Source organism: Dermacentor andersoni, chromosome 1 (genome assembly GCF_023375885.2).
Source record: "Dermacentor andersoni chromosome 1, qqDerAnde1_hic_scaffold, whole genome shotgun sequence".
In the NCBI taxonomy this organism is placed as follows: domain Eukaryota; kingdom Metazoa; phylum Arthropoda; class Arachnida; order Ixodida; family Ixodidae; genus Dermacentor; species Dermacentor andersoni.
Window position 1 is genome coordinate 21899724 of NC_092814.1, and position 25700 is coordinate 21925423.

The 25700-nt window shown below is 43.7% G+C and overlaps 2 long non-coding RNA genes across 2 annotated transcripts; one reads left to right on the plus strand and one right to left on the minus strand.

Moving 5' to 3' along the window:
* The first annotated feature begins 1979 nt into the window (after positions 1-1979).
* On the plus strand, positions 1980-25700 carry LOC129380408 (uncharacterized). The gene is made up of 2 exons (XR_008608411.2): positions 1980-2754; positions 24409-25700. It is a non-coding gene; the product is annotated as an uncharacterized lncRNA (long non-coding RNA).
* Positions 15674-21116, minus strand: LOC126545455 (uncharacterized). Its single transcript, XR_007602364.3, has 2 exons — positions 18523-21116; positions 15674-17175 (listed from the first exon to the last, which is right to left on the minus strand). It is a non-coding gene; the product is annotated as an uncharacterized lncRNA (long non-coding RNA).

Consider the following 25700-nt stretch of genomic DNA (forward strand, 5'->3'; position numbering starts at 1 on the left):
CACAGGTAACACCGGAAGAAGTAAAGAAAGCCTTGGGAGCTATGCAAAGAGGGAAGGCAGCTGGGGAGGATCAGGTAGCAGCAGATTTGTTGAACGATGGTGGGCAGATTGTTCTAGAGAAACTGGCCACCCTGTATACGCAATGCCTCATGACTTCGAGCGTACCCGAATCTTGGAAAAACGCTAACATAATCCTAATCCTTAAGAAAGGGGACGCCAAAGACTTGAAAAATTATAGACCAATCAGCTTACTGTCCGTTGCCTACAAAGTATTTGCTAAGGTAATTGCTAATAGAATCAGGAACACCTTAGACTTCCGTCAACCAAAGGAGCAGGCAGGATTCCGTAAAGGCTACTCAACAATAGACCGTATTCACACTATCAATCAGATGATAGAAAAATGTGCGGAATATAACCAACCTTTATATATAGCTTTCATTGATTACGAGAAAGCGTTTGATTCAGTCAAAACCTCAGCAGTCATGGAGGCATTGCGGAATCAGGGTGTAGACGAGCCATATGTAAAAATTCTGAAAGATATCTATAGCGGCTCCACAGCCACCGTAGTCCTCCATAAAGAAAGCAACAACATCCCAATATGCCCAATCCCAATCCCAATCCGCACTTTCTAATTTTTTTTCTTGTTATTATTATACTCTGTTATCTGCACATGCTCTGTATTTAGTTTCACTCCCTTCTGTAACGCCTTCGGGCCTTGAAGGTACAATAAATGAAATGAAATGAAAAAGAAAGGCGTCAGGCAGGGAGATACGATCTCTCCGATGCTATTCACAGCGTGTTTACAGGAGGTATTCAGAGACCTGGATTGGGAAGAATTGGGGATAAGAGTTAATGGAAAATACCTTAGTAACTTGCGATTCGCTGATGATATTGCCTTGCTTAGTAACTCAGGGGACCAACTGCAATGCATGCTCACTGACCTGGAGAGGCAAAGCCGAAGGGTGGGTCTAAAAATGAATCTGCAGAAAACTAAAGTAATGTTTAGCAGTCTCGGAAGGGAACAGCAGTTTACAATAGGTAGTGAGGCACTGGAAGTGGTAAGGGAATACATCTACTTAGGACAGGTAGTGACTGCGGATCCGGATCATGAGACTGAAATAATCAGAAGAATAAGAATGGGCTGGGGTGCGTTTGGCAGGCATTCTCAGATCATGAACAGCAGGTTGCCATTATCCCTCAAGAGAAAAGTTTATAACAGCTGTGTCTTACCAGTACTCACGTACGGGGAAGAAACCTGGAGGCTTACGAAAAGGGTTCTACTTAAATTGAGGACGACGCAACGAGCTATGCAATGAAGAATGATAGGTGTAACGTTAAGGGATAAGAAAAGAGCAGATTGGGTGAGGGACCAAACGCGAGTTAATGATATCTTAGTTGAAATCAAGAAAAAGAAATGGGCATGGGCAGGACACGTAATGAGGAGGGAAGATAACCGCTGGTCATTAAGAGTTACGGAATGGATTCCAAGGGAAGGAAAGCGCAGCAGAGGGCGGCAGAAAGTTAGGTGGGCGGATGAGATTAAGAAGTTTGCAGGGACAACATGGCCGCAATTAGTACATGACCGGGGTAGTTGGAGAAGTATGGGAGAGGCCTTTGCCCTGCAGTGGGCATAACCAGGCTGATGATATATATATATATATATATATATATATATATAACTCCATATGAAATTTTAGGTGATATCTTATGCATATGCAATACAGTAAGCGTACATTATTCATCAAACAACGCGCTTCCCCGTGAGACCCATGAACAACTTGGAGCTTGGCTCCCGAGCGCTAAATCATGCAAGTCACATGCAGCATAAATAAAAGTATCGAGTTAATTAGCGAACATCACTTTTGGTGCCAACGGAGGGTCACATCGGTACAGTCGTTTCTGGTAACGGTGCTTCGTAGGAAGTGTGGCAACGAATTCTATACTAGCACAATGTACATAAAAAAATTTGCAGAGACCATCGTCGATGATTTTTAATGCAAGCGATTAGTCCCAACGAGCGAGCGAACAAAAGAACGCTAGAGAAAGCGAGCGAGAGAGCAAAATATAGTTAGCGTGAGAGCGAACGAACGAACGCGCGAGCGTTTTCCATGCAGATCAACAGTCCGACGACCGACCACCGACGACTGAACTACGAAAACATCCGTCGGAGAGGGGACAGAAAGCTATTCGCTTTAATATTTCTGAAACTCGTCGTTATAGGCTCGCCACGCTTGGGCGCAGAAGGTGGTGTGATCGCACCTATATAGAAGCGGCGATTGTTTTTCGACATACTGTAACCACAATGACGCGGCACAGAAAGCGGAAAGCGTCCGAAACGAGAGAGGAAACTGAAATGCCTTGCGGAACGCCCAGTGGCAACTTCCAGCTCGCCACTCTTGCTGCAGATGGAGTGGCTAAAGAACAATGGAAGAGCGCGCGGCGTCTGGCTCTGCGCAACATGATTCACGGGTCGAGAACTACGAAAGCGCAATGCGCACGACACGCAAGACGCGCACACCAAGGCGCCACACCACGGCGCGTCACGAGCACATCGAAATTGGATTTCACCGCTCTTTCTGCGCACGCGCGAGGAGCAGTGGTTGCGAGAGAGAAATGTGGGGACTTTAGGTGCTCAAAATTTCTCGTCGTTTAGGTACTATGAAGAAAACCGTTTGCTCCGTTTGTCCCTAGCCGAGCTTGCAGCACAGAATCGACAGGATGCGTGGCCGGCAAGGCGAAAAAGCCGCGTCCGAGGTGAGTTTGTTGCTATTTTGTTAAGACGGCAGCATATTAAATTTTATAGTCGCAAGAGGATACGTTTGGAAGTGAGGTGTCTTCTCGGATGACTTTAGTGGCAGAGCATTACGTCGTGCCGATGCATTGTTCATTAGTGTCGTTGATCAAGGTCAGCATACCACACACTTCAGGGGAATCGCGGGAACGGAAACAGTTTATGAATTAACTGCCGTGCCAATGCATTAGTTCTTAATGTAACTGAGAATACAGCACACTTGGAGGTTCGTGGGAATGGAAATCTTGTACTCTGTATGTGCAAGTACTGAAACTTGCGTCGCCATGCAATCTGAGCCGTAGTTCGTTGTGAGAGCTGTACAGCCACACTGGCAAAACACTACCCCTGCGGATGAATACGGAAGAAATGTATGCTAAAGAAAAATGGTCGTCATGAAAGTTCATAGCAGTAGACCTTTGTGAAAGCTGTACAGTAACACTGATATTGGCTAGTTAATAATCCCGGCTGTTACAATGTCTAGCTCATATAAGGGGCGCTCTATGTGGGCGAAACAAGGGCTCAGGTCGCTACAACCGCATGCGAAATAGCTCTGAATGCCTGCCAGTACACTTGTTCGGCGTCTCCGTGCTTGTACTGCGATAGGAGACGTGACGGCAAGTGGGCACTTATATCACAGTGGCCGCTTTCCACTATTGGTATACTTTGCCGCAATACAATGTGCATGCTTCTTTGCGCGACACTGGTGCCCTGCAGCGAAGCTGGCTTTAGGCAAACGGCATTATGCAACGCTCGAGCCATTTTGTCTGTCACTGCGGATAGAAAACGCATACACGTTCAAGCTATTTGAGCTGCATCATTTTGTCGATGTTTAACCCTCTGTACTAAATGAAGAGGATAACGTACGCCTGTGTGGGTGATTTAAAACATTGATAAAAAGCCTGGTAACATGTGCAGTCAGTCAAAAAAAATGCAATTCAGTGATGACCCTCTGGAGGTGGATCCGCACCTATATAAGCACAGCCGGCTCATCAGTCACAAAGTAGGAGCTGAAGAGAAATTTTTAATGCTCATTACATGACATTGACAGCGATTCATTTGTGGTCAGCCAGTGACAAACGCATCGCACGATACAGTGAGACTTCGTTTAATCTGCAATGCTTATGTGGCGAACAGGAGAGCAAAAGGTGAAAACAGTGTTTTCATACAAGGCAAGTCATCCGTGTAGTGGAATTGCATTTATCGTTGGTGTAGTGTTGATGCACTTTCTGAAGTCCAACCTTTAATGCAGCTTAGTTTCCGTTGGTGCAAGTGCTTCTACTGGAAACATCCAAAATATGATTTATCAAATCAGGTTGCCGTCTTGTAATTTTTGAAATTTTCCTCTGGTCTTAAGTCTTTTCTGAATCTGGAAGAGCTGGCTGATTGTACATTTAATCTCGAGATAGTTCACACACTTCCAGCAGCACAGGTTACCACACTTTGTTGAGTGCAGATGAGCACTGCAAATTCAATCATTTTGATGAGGCACCGATCTAATGCCGCTCACGCTTGCCACAACACTTTTTCAACTTGTACTGTACTTGTTTCTTCCACCTTCCATTTACAGCACCAGGGCTAAGGCACAACAGCAAAAACATTTCTAGCGGAAAATGCTTGCTCCTTGGCATCTGATCTCCCCATTCATTTGCTACTTTCTTCAAATTTTTCTTTTTATGTGATGCTCTTGCCTTCACACACTGTCAGACTTCTCCTTCATGCGTTTCCTTAATACTCCTTCTGTCTGCTTCTTGCTCGACATACCGTGCATGCCTTCAGTCATGTCCAATTGATCGATGCAGTCTTGTCCTTTTGTCTCTCTCCTCCAGACCTGCAGCTTTCGACCACTCCCCAGCATTATTTTGCTTCTTTTTGTGATAGTGCCTGGCTATCTGTTGCTGATGCCACACATTCACTTTGCAATGGTTTATTAGACCACATACATAAATTAGTAGCTGTATAAAACCTCGACCCTCCAGCACTTCCACAAAATTCATGCAGAAGTGGAAACACAGATTACACTTCATTCCTCACCACAGCTTACTATGTCTGCATCAAAGCTTGATATTACCTACACGTCTGCACTGTCTTTGTGTCTTCCTTTGTAGCTGTAGGTCACTGCATGAGCAGAAAAAGATTTTGTTACTTAAATGTTCATGTGCTTAAGTAGGCAATGTAGTGTACTTGATTTTCACGATGCTTAACTCAATTGGAGGTGTGCCTGCACTATAACATGCACCAACTGAACAGCATATCCAAGCAAGAAAATTGCTAGCCTATCACAGTTAGGTTGAGTCATTTGAATGAAAGTTGGGACAGTTTTTGTATGGGATGGCTGATGGCATTCAGGCTCATCATGTCAACCTCAAAGTGGAAGCAAAAACGCAGTACATGTATAAAAGATGAGCAGTTTTATTGGATTGTGGTGCCTTACATGCACCTCACTTCAAGCACAATGATGTCGTTGCGTGTCACCTGTGTCGATATGAAGCCACTGCAGCTGGTGAGCAATGTGCTTGCAGATGGCACTGGCTACATTCCTTTGGAAAGGCATCCTCATGTTGCACAATGTAGTGAAGATGAAGGCTTTTAAATTAATGTGTACTTTATTTTTTACTTACCTCGCACCTACTGTTGCCAACACAAATGATGTCTCCTGGTAAGCAGAATGCCTGCGAACATTGCAAGGCACAGTGTCAGACAACCGTTCATAATCTTCAGCATAATACTGTAGAAGGCGGCCTTCTGGTTTGTATACATGAAAGCACCAGGAAAGCAAGCTAGATAGACTAAAGACTAGCTGACTTGACAGCTCTGTACAGCCTGTACTGCTTACAGAAAGCAAGTCACACTGGTCATGGGACCTATAGCAGCGGCATGCAAATAGAGGTTTGTATTGCCTGTAGTACGTATACATAGCCTTTCTTTGAAAAATATGTTTGGTCACTTTTCACTAACTTTACCTAGTCAGGACATGCATTATCACTTAAACTGCTTGGTCTTCAAATAAAACGAGCATTTTCTGCATAATAACTTTTACTTACATGAAATATGTGGTGGTGTTGACCTGTAGAAGTGTACAGAATAAAATACATAAAATCTTGAAGCACTTAAGCAGAATTTATAAACAATGCTAAATTTAGGTGGACTGACAAACTGGACTGTACAACACAGATAATATAGGGCACTTGCAAGACAGTTTCTTGATGGCCTAGTTCCTAGAAGGTATTTAGAACGAAAACAGCGTCAACTGATTGGAAAAGGAAAGGGGACAGACACAGTGCTCACTTATGACTCAAGGTTTTCGTGTGTGTGTGCAGTAATATATACGAGGTGGGTTCAAAAAGAAACCGAACTTTTGAAATAGCATGCCAATCAGCAGAGGAAGCGCGCTGCGGCTACTGAGCGCATGTAGGGGCAGGTTTAGACAACAAACTGCCATTTGCCGCATTTCGCTCTGACCGTTAGTTGGCGAGCTACAGCCGCTAAAGTGAGCACATGAACAAGCTGCTCTTCGGATTGGTGCCAAAGTGACAATGAAGGAATTGGAAGAACAGTGTGTGTGTGTGTGAAGTTCTGCTACAAACTTGGGAAAACTTTCACAGAGACATTTCAGTTGCTTAGCCAAGCATACGGGGAGGACTATATGAGTCGCACGCAGTGCTATGATTGGTTCAAGCGTTTTGAAGAGGGAAGAATGTTGGTCGGTGACGATCCCAAGCCTGGACAACCTTCCACATCCACAGATGATGACCACATCGAGATAGTTCGAACTGTGATTCATGGAAATGGTTGTTTGACTGTTCGAGAAGTCGCTGATGAAGTGGGTATCAGCATAGGATCATGTCATGAAATTTTGAGTGACAAACTTGGGATGCATATTGTCAGTGCAAAATTTGTGCCACGTTTGTTGTCTGGTGCACAGAAGCAGACCCATGTTGAAATCAGCCAGGAAATGCTTGCCGCTGCCAATGACGATGAAAACTTTCTTAAGAACATCATAAGAGGCGATGAGACATGGGCTTATGCCTACAATGTTGAAACGAAAGTGCAGTCGTCGCAGTGGGTGGCCAAAGGTTCTCCTCATCCAAAAAAAGCACGCACGAGTCGGTCAAAAATGAAGGTGATGTTGGTTGTGTTTTTTGACTGCAAAGGCATTGCCCATCAGGAATTTGTGCCACATGGTTAGATGGTAAACAAAGAAGTTTGCCAGGGAACCCTAGCATGTTTGAGAGATTCTGTGTGCAGTAAGAGGCCTGAATTGTGGGAAAATCAGGCTTGAATGTTGCATCATGACAATGCCCTGGCTCACATGTCGCTCCTTGTTCGCAGCTACTTAGCGAAACACCACACTCCTTTTGTGCCCCTCCCACCATATTCTCCGGACCTAGACCCTTTCCAAATCGTAGAGGAGATCCAGGACAATGCGAGAACAGACCTGCATGCCATTCCAGAAATTGCATTCCAGGAGGCTTTCCAAAAATGGAAGAAAAGATGGGAAGAGTGCATTGCCAGTAGAGGGGACTACTTTGAAGGGGACAGCACTTAAGATGTTGTACCATATGCAGCAAAGCTGTTATAGCAAAAGTTCGGTTTCTTTTTCAACACACCTCGTATGCACGGAAAGGATGAGGTTCAAGGCAGGTACAAGAACACACAATGTGAGGTCGAATGTAGAGTTTAATGTCCAAACCACAGCAGTAAGCTGGTAACCTTTAAATGGTAAGCAGAACAGTAATGCTACGGGAACTGTCATGCCCTTCATAATTGTAACAACTGTCGGAATGTTGAAGTGTCTTTTCAATGTCCCATTAATTTCCACTATTCTCATTCTAAATGGGCAAATGCACCTCCATTCGTTTACCATAAGAGATATCAAGAGATCAACCCCGCTAATGCTAGTTCTTTCTAGGTAGGTGAAGCAAAATAGCATTTCGTTCAGTCAGTATTGATGCAAGTTTTCAAACACACCTATCATGAAATAGCTCAGTTGTCCATCTTGAGCAAGACAGTTATTAGCTGGTATAATGTCAGAATTTGTTTATCATTTACTGGTAGACCTGCTGATGGTAATGTAAGCAGAATGCTGCTGAGACCAATGAGAAAGTGTGAAAAAGAAAATAATTATTACATTGTTCCAGCCATCATTCCCTAAGGTGTCCACCCTGCCCCATCGTAAGCAATCACTTCACATCCCAGCATGCATATCTTGTGCATTTCTTTATTTCACTCTTTCTCTATTGTGTAGGACTGGCCATATTAGCTTAAAGCACTAGAAATCAATAACAATGACATCAGCATTGCCGCTGAGGAAAGACTGCAGTTAAAGAAAACAGAACAAAATCATACAAGGAAAGTAAGGAACACACACGAGCACCTATTCACAGCTGGAAGTTTATTGGTGAAAAAACAGGTACAACCCAAATTGATAAGGGAAAAAAATGTTCACGGAAAAACTGTACATGTGTAACAGAACCTTGTCGGTGCATAAAGAAAAAAAGACTAAATGTTAACCTCATCACCCAAAGGGTCCCTGAAACTATTTTAGTTGTGTGTTACCTACACGTACACAGTATCTCTTCTCGAATGGTTACTGAAAAAAGCTTCATGTCACCATGCTATATAAAGAGCTGCAAGTGGTTAAAAATTACCCTCCTCTAAAGCCTTTCCTCTCCAATGTCACTTTTATTCTATGTGGCCTTGGCTATGTCCTGCCTCATTGGACACGACATTGTACAGTGACAGTAGTGTTGGCTACTTGCAGTTTACTTGAACCTAGTGTGTCCCTGTGTCACTTAGAGATGCAGCTTTTTTTTTGTTATTGTGGTGATGATGGCCTCAAAACGAAGTTTACATAGAGCGCTTATGTTTTGTACAGTGTGCAGTCGCGGTAACTTACTCTCTGCACTCACCTGCAGTACAAGAATATAAGTGCAATAGGTACAGTGCAAGTTTCTGCCACCACATGTACCCCTCTGCTGCTTTGCTTTGGTTGCTGTCGTCACTGTGCTATTGTTAAACATTATTGCATTCTTTTTCGCTCTTTGCCTGCACATCTACAGCCTGGCACATCTATAGCAAAGCCCTGCCTTTTTGGAGAAACTCTCTAATTCATACCTTCCCTACCACACACATACAAATGTACTATCGACCCAAAAAGTTAACGAATGAAGGGATCTCACAAAAAGCTGAATATCTCCGCAGCCTCAAAACGAAGCCTGGTATTCCCATTTCCAGTCTCTACTAGTATATGCGAACATTGTGATGTACGGTTTTACTGGGTACTTTTAAAGGCTGCTCGGATATCTAGCGTTTTCTGAGATCCCGTGGTCCGTAAACTTTTTTAGTCGATAGTATGTGTGTAGACAACAGTGGCAGACAATCTGCTATCTCAGGCAAGTCTACCACTGGACTCAAGAAACATCTACATGTCTTACATTAGTGTGTTTACTTTTACAGGTACATCAATTACTATGCCTTCATATCCTACTAAAAATAAGCTTAACCCATTAAAGACCAGCGTGACCATATGGTCACGTTAGTCTGCACAGTGGATTTCAATTAATTAAGATTAGCAAAACGGCACCAAAATCGCATTTGACATGCCGTTAGACAGATTAGGGTTCCCTTTATGGATACCAAGTGGCAGCAGGTGCCCGTCGTTTTGTGGGAGCCCCTCGCAAGGGCGGGAATAAGTGTTGCTGTGCGAGTAGCGTCGCCATGCATCACTCCAAGGGATAATGTTTTTTTTTTCACTACTTGTTTGAGCAATAGTCGGATATCCTTACCTCCATATTGCTCTTTGAATATGTGAGCTACGATGAGCATTTGTGAAAGATTAATGTTTGATTTATCCATGAACGAGCGTGTTATCTTGCGCGTTGCCATATGGTCACGCTGGGCCTTTAGGCTACCTAACTTCCTATTTTTTTTAAAACTGCATTCTCATCTCTTGCACGGCTGCTGGCATGTTCCCGCAGCAGTTATTTCTTATTTTATTGTCTGAATAGGTTGATGTTGGAATAAATAGCGAAGATACTCAAAGACGACGATGACGACGTGTCAGTGATTTATATCGACCGCGAGACTCTAGCACCTATTTGGATGAAGAGTCGGCCGATGAAGACTCAGGCGGGCTCATTGACAATCTAATCGGGCGGCAGCTATGAGCCGGCGCTGAAACTGTTTTCTCTGAAGGACGCCGCATTGGTGGATCCGACTCGGACGATGACGACCCAGGCGGGCTAGGTGACGGAACATGAGAGGTTTCTTCTGCTGTAGTTGATGCGGCCATTCCTGCGAAATTAGTCACTGCTTCTAAGTGGACGAACGGTGATCTCCAGAAAAGCCTTGGCATATTTCCCTACCCAAACTTTGCTGCTTACAGGGACTTTTCACCTGTTGAGTTGTTCGAAATCTTTTTTGACGAAGCTGTCGTGGAGCTGCTAGACGAACAAACAAGAAAGTATGCATTATTTTTAAATATGCCCGATCCGGAGGTTACCAAAGAAGAATTAGGTTTTCTTGGAGTGCTCGTTTTGTCTGGCTAAAACCGCTTGCCAGGGAGAAAGTGCCACTGGGACAGCGGCTTGGATATGAGCAACACGGTGGCCTACAAAGCTATGCGAAGAAATCGCTTCAATGCGATGGCACTATTGATGGCACTATTGAAAGCAAGGTTTCTGGAGCACTTTCAACCTGTGCGTCACATGAGCTATGACGAAAGTATGATTGAGTATTATGGTCGTCATGGCTGTAAAGAGTTTATACGCGGAAAGCCTATCCGCTTCGGGTATAAAGTATGGTGCCTAAATGCCAAGAACGGATACCTTGTACACTTCAAAGTGTATCAAGGCAAGCAGGGGATCCCGGAACATCTGAAAAATATGAAAAGAACTTCGGAAAAGCAGCGGCGCCACTTCTTCAAGTGGTGGATGAACTCGCAGCAGAGATGCACGACCTTCCTTTCTTTTTCTATTTGGATAATTTATTCACAGGCATGCCACTACTCAGGCATCTCAAGGCACAGGGCTACGAAGGCACCGGGCACAGTGAAGCAGAACCGTGTTCCCAGAGAGTGCCCTATCGCTCGACCACAATTCGTCAAGCGCCAACCTCGCGGGCACGAAGAGCTCGTGCTGAGCGACAATGGGATAATTGCTGTCCGCTGGATGGGTAATTCTGTAGTAACGATCGTAAGCACCATTCATGGCGTAGAACCAATGTCATCTGCAGACAGGTACTCTCGTGTTCACAAGTAATGCACAAAGTATGACGTGCATGTGTATTCCATGATTTAAACCATATCACACTAAATAAGTGCTCGACTATTCGCAACGTATGTTTTTTGTGATGTTTCATAGCTTGAAATAAATGTTTTTCAATTCGCGTATTTTGCTGTAGCGTAAGGGCCCAGTGTGACCATATGGTCACGGGCTATATTTCAAAATCTAATTAGGCAAGAGTAATAATTTTTTGCAAGTGAATTATTAGTACAAAGGTAAGTTAATATATTAGATTTATTTCAACATAGCAAGAAAAAAAAGAAACCGGTCCCTAATGGGTTAATGAGGAGGCTTGCTTTGTGTATTCTTAATGATGTCATGTGGGAAGCCAATCCACTTCATGAAAAAAGATCACTTGTTCGTTCTACTAGAGGTGGCTCAAAACCTCGGGAGTGGTGCCTCTGTGACATCTAGCAATGGTGATGTTTAATACCTAATAATTACGCAATTGATGCAGAATACCTAAATTTTATTTCATCATTCATCATTAGTACAGAAGGAGGTCCCGAAGTTACAAAAACTGTCAGTGGGACCTATTAGTAGTTTAACAATATAGTAATTAATACATTATGGCAACATAGCAGTGATACACATCAGAATACACGAAGTTAATGAAGCAAGTAATCAAATACAAGGAAGGTGCTTACAAATACAAGCAAATGAAATAGATGCTGTGTATAAATAAATAAAAATGTAGTAATTAGCACGTTATGGAAACATAGGGATGACACATATCAAAGAACACAAGGTTAATGTACGAGATAATTAGAAACAAAAATATGCTTACAATATGCAAAGTACAAGTGAAATATATACTGTGCGACAAGAAACTTAAAATTTCTAAAAATAAGGAAGGAAAAAATAAAGACAATGGGATATGGAGAATAAAAGCGATACATTAGGCAAATACAGAAGCACTGGAAGTGTTAAAATAAATTTGTATATAATATATGTTCATAGTAATGAGTCTGTAGCCAGTAGTGTCGATAGTAAATATTTCTTCATATCTCTCTTGAATGTTAATGTTGTGCGGCAGGCTTTAATATGGGGTGGTTTAATTTAGTGTTTAATCGCCATAAAAGAGCAGTAAACATTGACAATTAGTGTTTATTTGAGGAAGGAAAGAATTGTTAGAGGAATATCTCGTATTGTTAGTGTTGGTAAGAGCAGATATATTAAATGCTGAACCCTTGATCATCACCAGTAGGTGCGCTACTGACGGTGCACTTGCACAAAACTCAAAATAATTTCAGAGCCCTGGAAACGAAGCTTTTTTTTTCCCTACTCGTCAGGTGTTTCACAATCTGCACTGATGGCGTTCTTCTCGAGTATGGCTGGAGTACATATTTGTGCTGTGCAAATGTTCAAAATGTCAAATGTAAATCAAATAGTTGTTGACCATTTGACTTGTATTCAATTGGAGAACACGCAATTAGAAGTGATCAAATCTTCCTTTCTGTCAATAATTACACATACTGGAATCTTTAGGGAGAAAGTCAGGTGCATGTGGTGACCATTCTCAAAGGGAACTGCAGTTCCTGAGCGGACATATACAGCAGGTACTTTTTTGCTTTGCTTAGTAATTTCTAGTCGCGCAGTAAGGATGCCTCGCCTTTAGGCAGCCAACGGATTTGTTTTCTCAATTGAGGCTGTAAAAATTATCATTTGGACAATGTGAACATGTTCCTGATGTCATCTTGGTGCGGCAGATACTATCACCTTTCAGTCACTCACATTTACAAACTTATCAGTTGGCCAGAAGCCTGGTTTGACTGGCATTACATGTGTCAAACAATCTAAAAAACATCTCTTCTAAAGCTTTCCGCGGTTTCTTTTCCACCTCTCGAGTTTCAAAACCCGCCATAATGCCTTTGGCATTGTGTGCTGCTAATCCCAAGGGCGCGGAATCAAATTCCGACTGCAGCAGCTGCATTTCCACGGGGAAGAAATGCAAGAACACCTGTTTACCATGCATTGAGTGCACATTGAAGAATTCCAGGTGGTCAAAATTAATCCGGAGTCCCCCACTATGGTGTGTCTCATAATCATGTCGTGGTTTTGCACATAAGACCCCAGACTCACCTCTTGTGTTCCCTGTAAGTAGCATTGGTTACACGCATTTAAGGCCATACTGCTCCACTGAAGGCCCATATGTAGTAGAAGTTTTCATATTCTGATATTTCTGGATAGAATTAAATATGGATATTTGACGAAACTGACCTATTGATTATTGAATAACAAATATGTTCACATTTCAGAGAAGTGTGGAGTATTTTTGAAAAAAGAAAGAAACTTTACATTGCAAGGGTGGACTTTTAACATTGTTGGTACAACATTTTTTTAGTGCTTAGCGCAGACAAGACAAGACAGACGAGAGAAGAGACACACACAATTGGTACTTTCAACGATTTATTGGAAGTTGGATCACGGGTTTATACATGCAAGCATTTGCTAGCATTCTTGATAAACCTGGCCAGATTGATGTTATATTCCTGTATTGCAGACAGAAAAGCATTTGAGCTTGTTTGACACTCTAAACTAATTGAGAAGCTCGAAATCACAAATCTTCTGCCATACTTAATTGGCTGAATCTCTGCATACTTAACTAAGCACAAACAATTCGTCAGCATAAGCGATTGCCCTTCCCATGAAGTGCCAGTTACTTCCAGTGTTCCTCAAAGCATGCTTGGCCTCTTGTCATTTTTAATATATATTAATGATATAGAAGTAGTCAGTCACCCCTTTTAAATAAAGTTGTTTGCTGATGATTGTTTTTTATTTAATGAAATACATTTCTGTGAGCCCAAACTTCTGTTATTTCAATCTCAAAATTGGCCTTCGTCGGATAATTCGAACCTCACTGGTCAGATTCGCCCAAATACAGCTGTGTTATGCGCTGAAGCATATGCAACTTACTGTGGTGAAGCATACCAAGAATGGAAAAGGGCCACTGTCACAGGACATAGCACGTGTTCCTTGATTATACAGGCATGCGGTCTCCTGTCACAGTTGGAGCACCTAGCCACCTAATAAGCATACTGGCAGCCATTCAGAGCTGCTTCTTACGTTTCAGTGGTGATTTGAGTCCTTTTTTCACCTTCCATGCATGTCTCGTATATGAGACCATTAATGAAGCCTAGTACATGTTCTTTAAGTAAATGTGCCATGCACAGAGAAGTGGAAAACAATCGTGTTTTGGGAAAGCTAGCAAAAAGGAAGGCAGTAAGTTGAAAAAACTGCGATAAGCCGAGGAGATGTTAAAAGCCAACAAAAGAGGGTGAATATATCAAACTCTGAAGGCCTGCCCATACACCTATTAGGCGTCTTGGTGCTCATACTGTGACTGGAGACTGCACATGTGCATGTACGTAAATTAGGGAACACGTGCTGTCTTGCAACAATGGCACCTTTCCCTGCTTGGTATGGTTCTATGCATAACATGGCTGTATTGCAGTGAAGCTAACATTAAGAAAAATAGTAAACTGGGCGAGTTGGTAGCTGTTGATCGTTGCAGGTGTAGCGCTAAACTGAAATGCGACCAAAGTTAATTTTAAAGGCAAATACTGCAAAGTGAAGCAATGGCATGTTTCAATGTTTTTTATGCCTTTTGTTTAATTCGACCAGTCTCAATGGTCCCGTCAGGATCGAATTAACGGGCATGCCTCATAATCAGAACTGGTTTTGGCAAGTAAAACCCCAGAAAGATGATCAAATTAATGGAAGTCGACTGTATATATGGCTCATGAGTAGAGCCACACTGTCTAAAACAGGTACAACAAGAAAACACCAAGAAACCTAAATGATCCATTGCAAATGCAGTCAACTTTCATGGCATGCGCAAATAATCTAACTTTCTCACGGACAATGATAGTGATAGTTTGCTGATACATTGGTCAGCGGCCGAGAGGATTTGCCCAGTTTATACTATTAATGTTACACACTTATGCTTATCCCTGTATATAACAGCGGTGTCATTTAGAAGAGGGCGACGTGGACATGTATTGCAATGCAAAGCAAGAAAATCGTCACCTGATACACTATATTTCTGTGCTCTCTTAAGTGCTCATTAATGCATCTTCCGGTTTGGGCTATGTAGCAACTACCGCATGACAGTGGAATATGATAGACCACTCCTACAGCGCATCCGACGAACTCATCTTTGCGATTCTACCACAAACCGGCTTTTTTGTCCTTATTGGGTTAGTGGTTTTACACAAGGTGCTTAGCTTATTTGGAGCTGAAAAAACACCCGCACGTTACCTTGGCTTCCTATCTTTTTCAGGCTATGTGATATCTGGTGCATATACGGAATCACAGTGGTTTTCACCTGGTCACAGCTGCTAGCTCTTGCATTTGCACGGAGGAATCGTCTCGAACGTTCCTGTTTCAGCAGCCTTTCTGCCACCGACACCAACACGTGGTTAGGATAACCAGCCTCCTTAAGACTTGCAGCCTGTTGCTGGAAACTGGTTTTCATTAGGACGTTTTTGAAACACGTTAGTTACGAAGGGTGTAAGATTGGGTTTGTTGATAAATTATGCTTCAAAGTCAGGTTAACAGCGCAAAGCCACCAGAAGGGATAGAAGAGAGAACGGAGCGCTGAACTTCCAACTGTTTATTTTCTTTTCAGAAAGCATCGCTATTTATACAGTCACACAATAGCCCCCCAACCATACTTAGAACGCCACGACAAAGCCACACAAAATTCAACATGGTGATAGCCCGAGGTGTCTGATCTCCTTGTCAGTGAGAGCGATAGAGGGGTGCTGATGCAACCATCCTTTAAACATAGAATTTCTCCCACTTTGATTATCTCACGTGTAACACGGTCTCCGTGTTTTGCAACGATAAAACATTTTTTGAATTTCGGCCTACATCCACATGCGCAGTAGTGGGCAGAAAGCCATCCCTATTAGTTAGTTATGCCCCTCTTCACCAAATTCAAATGGGCTGAATGAAATTGGAGAAGGGGTTTCTTAGCTCATGGACTGTAAGCCCAGCAAGTCCTACTGTCAGTAAAGATGAACTGAAAGTCAAGAAACTGAAACGTTTTGCACTTCAAAAGTCACTTCAAGAGGTCTCAAACACTCGCAAGAAATCTTAGACATCAGGACATTTTTCTAGAAAACTATTACTAGGGAAATCCAGAAACACTAAAAAATTGTTGACAAATCTAAAAGCTCGCTGAAAAACTGTTAGTCCCGTGAGGTGGTCATATATGTGCCTATCTAATTGTGCTAAATATAGGTTGCTAAAGACGGGAGCCAGACACAACCCTATGCAAATGCCTTTCTTCTGCAGATTCAGCCTATTGTTCCACTGTGCAAAGGTTGACGACATGTAAAAACACCATAATTCTAAATACCCTTCTACTGAAACAACCTGCTTCCTGTGAAAACCTTACAGCGCCATATTTGTCAATACAATCCTCGACACATTGGATAAGGTCATTGAGCATGATAGAATAATATAATTCTTTGACCTTAGCTGAGAAGGCCTTGAAGCCCTTTTTGCCGTGAAACCTAACAAAATCAAGGATTCGTCAGAACCTTTTACAAGAAACTGGTCATCAATCTCTTTAACATTCAGCTTTGAAACCAGGTACAGGGCAGCTTGCTTCTGCCAGGTAGCCCTTTCGGAAATTATGACCCGAAAAGGAACATTCTCCTTGTGCACTTACTAAAAATTACATCTCTGAGCTTTTCCTTAGTTTATCGAGATTCAACTTTCTGTAAATTTCACTTGGTTTTGCTGCTACTTTCATAAGTGATACATCCTTGCGCTCATTGAACACTGCAGAAATTGCTTGACTGGCTTTTTCCAAGAAACATTTAAAGGAAAAAACTGCAAAACCACCCTCTTTGTCAGCTGGTATGACACACAATGAATTACTCTTCAGGTAAGACTACACATTTTACAGGTAACTTAGAAGGTTGGGGGCTTACATCATAACAGGGCATCTAAACCTTCCGAGTTCATCCTCACACCATCTTCTTGCGGGGCTCTTCTGGACACTTTACTTATGACGGACAGGGAAGTTCCAGTTTAGTCCAGCTGGTAGCTTGGGCAAATTTTGGACCGAGGCCAAGAACTTTGCACACACTGTTGGGAAGGATGAAACCTTCAGAAACGTAGACATCACTTGTTGCTTTCTGTCAATCCTTGTTCACGTGAGCCCGTAGTAGCCTTATTTGAGGTTGTCAAAGGAACTTGGTGACCTGATCAGCTAAGTGGAGGTGCCTCCACAGAAGATTCCTTGCAACGCACAGCTCATACTGATCAAACATCTGCACGCTGAGATAATCTCTGTGGAGACACGCCTGCTGAAGTCGTTTAGCACATACAATCTTCAAAATTCTTTTTCCGTGACCGACATCGGAATGGTGCGAAACCAGTAAACAACGATTTTATATCTTGTGGAAGCTGCTTGTTATGAATACAGAACCTTAGGACACACGTGCTGCTGGCAGCCGTGGCAATGAGGGCAACAGTATGCCCAGAATCCCGAGGAACATATTGAAAAAAGCCTGTTGTACTAGAAATGAAATCGACAAGGGTGGCAATATGGGCTTGTTGGTCGGTCATCATGGAGTGGTATCTGGGTAGTGCAGCAAAACACGGACACAATAAAAGAAAGCTAGAACTACCTGTGAGCACATATGTATGCACAAGTGCATGGTTGAATAAACTCACAGGTGTTTAATTTGTTTTCTTCTGTTGCTACTTTTTCTTGCATTTTGATTGCTACATATATTGTAATTCCCGCAAAAAGCATCAGCTGGTAGTCACCACTGTATTTTGCTATGCAATTTGTATTTTGTTATGCAATCTTAGCATCTCAGCGTGCGCCTGAAGGCGAAATTGTTGCCTAGGCAAACTATCGCCGAAGTGGAACGTTTCAGAATACGTCCCCAAGTATGTGCACAAATACTTCACTGAAAAACATTTCAGGCGTATCTTTGCTTTGTTTTTACTAAAATTTCGCAGCAACACAGCATTTCTTTACTCCAAGTTATTTATGAATCACTAGATGTCATTATCTACGTCGTTCGTACGTACTTTGGGCAGTGAAAACGGCACACCCACCTGCGAGCTTCTCCGATACCGACGTGTCTGTTATAAGGCGATGATATATATATTATTCTGGACAAATCGGGCGAAGCCTACATGCTAAGCATATAATGAACGATGAGCACCAACAAATGGGATCTTGTTTTGAAATCGAACTAGAACTGAAGCAAACGAAAACGCAGGTTAAGATTACGGTAGATTACGGTAGAGATTACGGTTACGGTAGTACTCATGTAGTGATTTCAATACCACTTTTCATCAGGCCTATAAGAAAGTGGCGGTCAGATGCAGCTGTATACCGATAAAGCATGTAGTTAAATTACAAATATTGCCCTTGCAACGAAGGTCGGCGCAAGCTGGCTGAGAGGGTTTGCTTACCTCCAGAGATGGCGCGTATACAAAGACACACACGCATCGATGCAGGACTTTCTAGAGGCTCCACAAATACTCACAGCATCTATTCAATGACATTGCGTTATGCATAACGGCACACGAAAGCTTCGAGACTCAGCTGCGTTAGTTACGCCAACTTCGAAAAGTAAACAGGAAGCTGCCATGGCACTTTTTGCAGGAAGCAGGTGGCGCTTCGTGCATCAGAAACCGAAACAGAAACTAGCAAAGCCAGTCTTTTTTTTTTTTTTTTTTTTTTTGTAAGCGTTAATTTTGTTCTCAGCGCTCGGAAGTTATTCTATCAGTTTGTTGCAGGGCGTCCGTGTCATTGAAAGATTCAGTCCCAGTTTAAATGGTTTAAATTCTTCAAACAGTTTGTATTTTTTGCACCGCCAGTACACAGATGCGTTTTATAACGATCTTTATTGATAAATCGATATGTGGCCATTGTTTATTGCGTTTTGAAGAGCACTCGCTTCGTCTTTCCAACAAGACGCGTAGGTTCGGCGCTCCGATTTGCATTTTTTGATAGCCTTGCTTTATACATTTACGCGCTGTAGATGCGTTGTGACGCCTTTCAGTAGTTTGCGACGACGCAGAGTATAACAGCGGAGTCCGGCTGTTTACCTTTAACATGATAAATGAAGCAAAACCTCGGTAGTGTATCGTAAATTTTTTCTAAACGCAATGCAGGCACCACTCGTACCGTTAAAGAATGACTGTTAAGAAGCATTTGTAGCAGCTCATTTGTCACTACGTTGGAGCGACAATATTGCTCATCTGCCGCTTTACCTTTCTTTACTGCTCCGTATTTTTGTGTATCCGGATATTTTAATTTTATGCAAACCATCCCTTCCGTGTGAAAAAGAAAGGAATTTAAGGAAAGGAAGATGCAACAGTTGCAAGTAAGGTGCAACAGTTGTGTGAAATAAATAGTGCTTTACCAACATCTGTAGTGACCTGGTGATCGTGCGCCTTGGGCGAATTCATTTTGTGTAAAAATGTGTTCCGGCTACTTAAAAAGTAAGCGTGACGTTGTGGCATCAACTGCTATCTCTCTTGTTGAATGAATTTTTGACAATACGTCATTGTCATGGTGCCGAGGCAAAACACAACTGAAAGTCGCCTTGCAACCAAAACGTTGCCTTTCAACATACGACAGGAACACATAAACAAAACATTAGTGTATGCTTCAGTATACCTTATTTTTACAGCTATTTTGTTGTGAAAATGAGAGGCAGCTGTGATGGATATAGAAGAGCATAGTATGCTTGCAATACCTAGAAATTTTTTAAGGATGAAATTTCAGTACTTGAAAACAGTGCATAAAAGTAGAGCACTGCATGGACACTTTTCCCTGGCCTGACCCGAGCCAGTACCATGCACTGGTCCACCCTTGTCTAGCTCGGCTAGGTTTGTCCAGTTAGCCCTTGAGCCTCAGTGTAGCATGATCCACCTCTCTGTTATGAAGATGCCAACTGTCACTTTCAACGGCAACTGTCGGTTCAAACAGGTGGGACGCTCTGTCCAACCTGTTTGCACTGCTGGTTGTCGCTTGTTACCAGACCGCCAGGTTGGACAACGAAGTAGGAGCTCGCGTTACTTATTCCAGCGTATCTCGACATGCAAATTTTATTTTTGTTGTTGCACGAGAATGTACAGGGACACTGCTTTTCTTCTGCCAATAAAGTCGCACGTTCAGTTCACTCACTTGTCTTGTTTGTATGGGCGTCAGTAGAGGCTCTTTGGTCTCCTGGCAATTAGAGCGCACCAGCTACGCGGCAGCCAAAACAGGGCATGCCGCAGAGCCATAGAATGCATAGCCAGCAGGGCGAGCACAGCGCGTACCAGCGCACGCTACCGGCGAGAAGCGGCCATATTAGATATTGCTCTAAAAAAAAAAAAAAAAAAGAAACTGCGTTTTTGCTGGATGGATGGATGGATGTTATGAGCGTCCCCTTTCGAACGGGGCGGTGGGTTGCGCCACCAACACGGAGGAAGGAAACTAAGGAGAGGCCCTACCCCCTCCGCGCGCTAGGAGAAAAGTGTGGCGGAAATGACGTATAGGTTCTCATTTCTTTTGCTGCTTTTTTATTTTTTTTGCTGTATGGCCACGCCTTTTGGGCCACAATGGCGGCGTTGTTCTGATTTTTTGAGCGCGCACACGTGTTGCTCTGGTAGGTTTCGTGCCGTGGCAAAGGCGCTGTGTGGGCGGGTTTGCGTTAGTCACCGTGTCTTGTTGCGCTGTGTTACCTGCACCGTGCTCTGCCGGATGTTGCGCGAGCGCGCGCGCTCCGCGTGCGAAACCACGCGCAGCGCGGCGTGGTTTCGCGAAAGATGTAAACAAGAGAGGAGGGTGGCACAAAAGGCGGAGCATCGCCATGAGCAACGCCAACTTCCGGCTTCACTTTTGCTTCACAAAGAGTGACGTCAGAGCCTCTCCTTAGTTTCCTTCCTCCGTGCGCCACCAAGCTTCTGTGCTAAGCATCGCCATCTGGCGTTTCCCTTCTCGTTGCGTCACCGCACTCGCATTTCGCTGTGGTGTGTTTGCGGCTGTTCTGAATGTGCTGCCGCTGCCCTTTGTCATGTAAGTGTTGCAATGTTTTGCTGTCAAGAAAACGACATTCTGTGATTAGTTTGGTTGTGCGATCTGTTTGAGTGGTTTTAATTTGCAAATCGGTAGTGTTTTCATTTGGCATGGGACCAAGGCGGCCACGTTATTCGTGAAGCCAGGCATAGTTGCGTTATCGCACTCGCATGGCGCTGTGGTCTGTTCGCGGCTGTTCTGAACGTGCTGCCACTGCCCTTTGTCATGTAAGTGTTGCAGAATTTTGCTGTCAAGAAAACGATATTCTGTAATTAGTTTGGGTTGTGCGATCTGTTTGAGCCGGGCATAATAGCGTTATCGCACTCGCATTGCGCTGTGGTATGTTTGCAGCTGTTCTGAATGCGCTGCCGCTTCCCTTTGTCATGTGAGTGTTGCAGTGTTTTGCCGTCAACAAAACGACATTCTGTGATTAGTTTGGGTTGTGCGATCTGTTTGTGTGGTTTTCATTTGGAAATCAGTAGGGTTTTCAATTGGAGGGCGCCGAGTGGAGGGCACTAATCAGCTCTTCAAGTTCATTGTCATGTTATGTGAGGCGCCTGTTCAATAACGCTGTCATTAAGGAGTTAAGGGCAGTATGGGGCTCTTGCATTGCCCAGGGGGCGCTGCGAAAAAGGTGCTAAAAAGCGCCCTCTGTCCTAAAATGGGTCGTACCAAGCTCTGTCGTCTGCTTCGGAAAGCACGTTTACAATATGGACCCGCCACTTTCGGTTGTGTTGTATCACGGCCTGCAGCGGATATCGGGCGCCGAAGATATTTTCAGGAGTGGCACGCTGCGTAAAGAGAAGAAATTATGCAGTGTCGAATACGTGTATGCCGTTCAAGAATTAAGCGGCGAAGTTTTAGCGCGTTGTCAATCGCAAGTGAAGCGAGTCACGTACGAAGTGGAACTTCAGGTAAGGTTTGCACGCTGCTAGATTCAGGCGCACAAACGCGAGGAAATGCTTGCTATAAATGAATCCACAGCAGCGCTAAGCAGACATCATGTGTGCGGAACTGCTCGAGCACACGACGGTACGCGCCGCGACGGCAGCGGTCTTTCGACATGCTGCGAAACGGCGGGTCTCCTGCAATCTTTGTTGGCTGCATGCCGCTAAACAAGTAGTTATGCCGGCGTTGTAGTAGCGACCATCTGTCCCTTTTAGTAACTGGTAATAACTGATGGAATGCATATGAGCTCGCACGTACGTGCGAATCGCGCTGCAGCGCGAGCTCGTGCGCTGCTCGCTTGATGTAGCTTTTAATGACAATGCTCGAAAATCGATCTGCTGTAATCAATACTATCTTGCTGCGCTGCCTCAACATGCTCGCTTGAGGTCAAGTATGAGCACATTTAACTCTCTAACCTGTGCTGCTCGTAGTGGGGTAGTGAATTGTCACCGAATCAACCCGGTCATTTGTGGTCATTTGCACACACCTGGGCACTTCATCACTTCGCACCGGTCGAATTGTTAATTGTCGCTGTGGCCGGGTTTCGAATCGTGAATCACCAGCTGCTATGTCGGTCTGCCGTCGGGACTGTAGGTGCAAAAGACCGAATTTTAGAACGCAGATCTATAATCAAGCAAGCTTCAAGACAGGTGAAGCAGTCAGCATGGCGCGAAGTTTCGTTTACCCAGCGCGACGAACTGCAGTTCTACAGCGCGCCCGACGCTCTGCTTCGTGAGGCCTTGAAGGGAAACGATAGAATCGGATGTTGGGATTCAGGCCTTGTTCATGGCAGCCCACGACGCAGCAATATCGACGGTGACGCTTTTTCGATGCTGAGCTAGGTCCCTCCGGATCGGCGTCACCGATTCCTTCTGCTTACAGCATTACAGCACACGGATAGTCCGTTTTCGTTAAACTATAGGCTGCGGCTAGCTCGCAGCGTGGTCGACGTGGTCTGTGAGAAGTGACGAGCCTTTTCGCACTCGCAACAGGGCAGAAAAAAGTGCGAATCGACGCAAAACTCGGCCTAGAAACGTGCTTCGCCACAGCCAGGGCTCAATACGACCCAAGCTGGTACGACCCAGATGTTTGCCGCGCCGCCACCAGGCGCCGCTACTATACCTCAAACTCCAGCGCAAGACGCCCATAAGGACGAAAGTTAGAGGGACGAAATCGTGCTTGTGTGTCCCTAGCGTCGGGATCGGCCGCTATGCGTGATCCTAACAAGAAAGTCGCATTTTGCAGAATGCGAAGAAAGGCGGCAAAATTGCTGTCTCTGCGCACCTTGCCGATCTCCGCAATAGAGCCGTCATCGTGGTATTTTAGTATCCCGTTTAGCAAGAGTGTGGCAGACAAGAGAACTTGCACAAACGGGCTTTTTTTAATGATTCAGTACTAGTACGGTATCCCAAGAGGTAAGGTCAAGTGCCCGCCCTATTCCCTCGCGCTTCAGCGCACTGACAGAATTTTGCGTGCACCTTATATACCGTGCTTTTATCGTTTGCGCTTCAGCTTCTCGATTGTGTTTTCGCTCCCTTTACCCACGTGATGGGTATTTCATGGTCTTACGGGGAACTTGTGTCCAATATATGAAACGGCCAAATTAAATTTTATTTGACGCCTCAAATGGTAGTAATATATTGAGCCCCTTGTAGCTTTGTGCTTGTTATCAATCTTTCTACTTGGCGAATGGATACAGCGTGTACGCTGCATAACTTGCTTGTAGATACTGCGTACGTGAGTCGGGTATGCCCTTGGTATAAAATAACTTGTATGCTCCAGGTAGTACGATTGTTTGCAGTTTGGGACATGTGTCGGACTGTACGCTGTGCGCCCTTCGCGCTTTACTTAGTCGGCCGCCTGCCGAGTTCGTGCGGGTGCCATGTGTGCGCATGGAGTTTGCGAAAAGCTCGCGCGTTTTTTTTTTTTTTTTTCGATTTGTCTTGTGTTCGCGCGCTTCGCACAACAGGGCATGCCGCAGTTCTTTGTCCTTGTGCAAAACATTTTCCTAGCGTACGTCTGTGCATTATTTGATACCGGTTTCACACGGGGCCCTTTTGACCGCGATCCAGTCCGTTACAAATCGAATTTCTCGGTCGTGATTGGTTCCTTTGCGCAAGCTGCGCGGGTGGGGAATCGCATTGATAATTTCGATCCGGATAGGGCTTGATCGCGATCAAGAGTGGTTGTGTGACACCGGTATTACACATGGCTCCCACATAGGGAACACTTTAAGTTCAATGCTACTGAATGAAGAGCAAGTGCATATATATGCCAGCGGTGGTATGTGGGCAAGTCTTTCTGGTGAAGCCAATGCTTGTGCATTCAAAACATTTCAGCTACCAGCGTAGTGCATCAATGCGTCTACTTCGACAAAATGGAGCACCAGTGCAGATATCTGGGCTTACCTGTCCAAGGCAGCAAGTGTGGCTACATTGAAACCACTACCAGCATGTGCGGCTGTTCTGTTTCCAGCCGGACTGCAGAATATTCAGTAGTGTGCTCTCAAGCTGTTCATCGATGAAGCTCTGCCTGGCCTGTGTGCCAAATATTTTTGGACGTGAAAGTGGGGGTGAACTGGTAAGCATCAGTGGAACTGTGCCTGGACTCTGTGGCAAATATTTTTGGATGTGAAAGTGTGGGCTAACTGGCTAAGAATTGGCTCTGGACTACATGTGTTAAACCTTTTTCTCATTCAGAGTGCTTTTTTATTTATTTTATTTTTTATTTTAGGAGACTGGAGATGTGTGCAAAGTGTGACATGTCAGTGGGCTAATTAATGTATTTGCTGGTTTGCAAATTATTCTTTGCAACTTTGTTTTTTGCCAGAGTAGTACAAATTTGCCTCTTGTACGGGGCTTTGTAGATAAACCAATTACTATTTATTATGACCATTGCTTCCTTTGTTACACAAATGCAGCTTCCAGTGCATTCCAGTTTATTTCCATGTTTATGTAAGTTTCTAATATGAGACTTGCATATTCATTTCTCACGTTCTGGAGTGGCAAGATGCAGCATTACTCAGTCTCATCGTTCACCGTACTACAGTCGTGCTTACTTGTTACACTGACTCCCCCGTTTAAGTATTCTGTACTAGTTTCACTTTATTGCTTTTTTGTTGTATAGTTCTTTTTCTAGCCATTACCTTCTGTGATATATCCTAAAGGCAATATTTCCAATTTTGCATTGTTCCCATTGTTTGATTTCTGTCACAGGATTGTTTTATGATGGTATGCGGTGGTATTTCTTATTGTGCTCTTTTCAAGCTTCTAGCTGATTGGTAACGTTGCTTGGAGGTAGTTACCATCCGATTCAAGCTCTTGCATTTTTCAGTCTACTTCTTCCATTCGCTCCGATGTCACTTCTGGATAACTCTAGTCCATCTAATAGCACGTGCTCTTTACTATGATAAATGAGAAACTTTAGTACACTCCATGTTTTTCTGTTCATTTTTGTATGTGTACTTGGAATTTTGTTTATGTACTAGTGAATGCTCACTTTCGAGTTCATTACAAATCCTTTCTGCGATTTTTGTCATTGTTGATGTACTTTTACTTCTATTTGCATTTCTCACACATTTTGCTTGAATTTTGCATAAGCATTACATTTTAATAAAGTGTTTTTGCTTGGT